The sequence below is a fragment of the Phascolarctos cinereus genome, unplaced genomic scaffold, assembly GCF_003287225.1.
Source record: "Phascolarctos cinereus isolate Bilbo 61053 unplaced genomic scaffold, phaCin_HiC Scaffold_726;HRSCAF=1367, whole genome shotgun sequence".
NCBI classification, from domain to species: domain Eukaryota; kingdom Metazoa; phylum Chordata; class Mammalia; order Diprotodontia; family Phascolarctidae; genus Phascolarctos; species Phascolarctos cinereus.
The window spans coordinates 422,638,877-422,641,500 of record NW_027556098.1 but is presented as its reverse complement, the minus strand read 5'-3'; the positions used below and the strand labels follow the sequence as shown (position 1 = coordinate 422,641,500).

Below are 2,624 nucleotides of genomic sequence, written 5' to 3'. Positions count from 1 at the left end.
TCATTTCTTGCATTTAAAACATTCTTCGATGACATCTTTGGCCGGAGATTCCTTGCCATAGTCCTTCACAACAACACAGCAGCAGCCAACCGCTTTACCGGGCTTTCCCTCGGCCAATTTTCAGCGGCCTGCCCATTCGCCCAGCTTCTTGATTGAGCTGATTTGGTGCTCAGCACACAGGGCCTCGACCAACTTTACAACCATAGGTTCATCATGGTCAGAAGCAAGAACACACAGATGGGCTTGGCGTTTGTCCAAGGCTTTGGCAGCTTCATGAATTCCACGAGTTAGGCCATCATGGATGAGTGCGGTGTTCAGCCCTTCTTGCACAGTGGTGTGAACCGCCGTTACACCTCCAGCAGCAATGCCTTCCTCAGCCATGCCAGTGGCTTCGAGGGTGAAGCTAAATTTTGAAAACACCCGGGAGCCTCTGCCTCCTACTTGACTCGGTGGTGACAGGGAAAGAGCCATGTCCAACTCTTAATCACCTCATTTGGGAATTTCTTGGCAAAGGTATTGGAATGGTTTGCCGTTTCCTTCTCCAGCTTTTTTGACAGGCAAAGAAACTGAGGCAATCCAGGTCTGAGTGTCTGAGGCCAGATTTGAACCCAGGAAGAGAAGTGTTTCTGACTCCAGGCCCAGCACTCTATCTGTTACTCCACCTAGTTGCCAATAATAAAAGTATTAGGTGATCCTTAGCCATTTCACATCCAGGTTAAGTTTTTTCTTTATTGGAAATATAGGTTCTGGAAGGCATCCTTTTACAGAATAAATCTGTTTCAACCACATTAAAATATATCAATCAGGATGTCCACCTTTTTTTGATTATTTTCTTTCAAACATCAGGACAGTTAGTCGCTGTGTCCTCATCAGCACTGACTGCCTCTCTGATAACGTTAACATTATGCAACTGAATTCAATGTTTAAAGCAACTGAACCCAGCAGTGTTTGCAGTAGAAGTTTTTTTCACTATTTGATTTCCATTTTCTTTCACTACCTTAAATAAACTTGAAATGTTTGTCTTCATGACTGCTTAGCTAAGAGGAATGCACTTTTTATTTCAATCTTCAATCCACACAGCTAAAAGGCATTCCACTTCTATCACTGTAACACCTATTCCTTGTAGTTGTAGACAAACCCAAAAAGTTAGTGTCACCTTGCCTTTTTCTTTTATTTTGTCTGTGTTTTATGATATTCTGTGCCATGGATTCAGGTGTTCTGATATCTTGTCCTATTTTAGAACCAGACCATGTTCACACCATTCAATTATATCAAGTTTTTGTTCAAACATAATAACAAGCCTCTTCTTTGCACCAGCTGTTTCGATCTGAAGCATTTTTCACTAAAAAGTGTCCATTCATTGTCCATTTTTGGTTTTTTGTTGTTTTTGTTTTCATTGTCCATGTTGTTAAGGGCTCTTTTTAAAAAAATTTTTAATATAGCTGTTGGTAATATGGTCCACAGAAGAACATCACATCCACATTCAGTGACAGGCAGGTGCAAGCTGATGACACAGTAGTGTGTTCAAACCCTTCACTAACTTGCACAAATCACATTAATTGAATTTTGAGTCACATTATATAAGACCTGGTATTTTATAATTTGCACAAAATCAAATTTCACATCATTCAAACACACATTAATTACGACCTAGCTGTATATTATTACAAAGCAGTAACCACCAAAATGATTTGGTCCTGGTTAAAAAATAGGTAAATCGGTGGAAGAGATTGGGCACAAACTATACAGAAGCAAATAAGCACAGTAGTTTAGCTTACTATTTGATGTACTCAAAGACACCAGCCACTGGGGTAAGAACTCACTACCTGACGAAACTACTAGGAAAACTGGATGGCAGTCTGGCAGAAACTAGGTGTAGACCAACAGCTCATATCATACACCAAGATAAGCTCCATATATATATATACATATATATAACTCAGACATAAAGGATGATATCATTAGCAAATTAAGGAGTAGGGAAGAAATTATCTTTCAAATCTATGATTACAGGAAGAGTTCACAACCAAACAAGTGATGTATAAGATCAAGAAAGCAAAATAAGCACTTTCAACTAAATAAAATTAAAAATATTTTTCACAAACAAAACCAATGCAGCTAAAGTTAAGATGGAAGCAGATAACTGGGGGGGAGGGGGGATCTTTGCAGCAAGCTTATCTAATAAAATTCTCATTTCTAAGATATATAGGGAACTGATTCAGATTTGTAGCAGTAAGAGCCATTCTCTAATTGATAAGTGCTCTAAGGATATAAACATGCAGTTTTCAGAGGAAGAAATATAAACAATCAATAGCCATGTAAAAAAATACTCCAAACTACTAATTAGAAAAATGAATTTCTTCTTCATATTCATCAGATTAGCAAAGTTGGGGGGGGTTTTACATTCTTATTAAACATGTTTTCAGATCAGTGATGTTGCAAGTAAAAATCAGAACCAATAGGAGGAACCACCAGAAAGAGAAAACAAAACTCAACAGGAGAAAAAAAAAATAGCAAATAGTCTGCTTCGATCTGCATTCAAACTCCATAGTTCCTTCCTTGGATGTGGACAGCATTCTCCATTACAAGACCTTTGGAGATGTCCCAGATCCCTGCACTGCTGG

The 2,624-nt window shown here is 38.6% G+C and overlaps 1 pseudogene; it reads right to left on the bottom strand.

The window, feature by feature from the left end:
* On the bottom strand, positions 1–381 carry LOC110220106 (small ribosomal subunit protein eS12 pseudogene; annotated as a pseudogene).
* Positions 382–2,624: the final 2,243 nt, after the last annotated feature.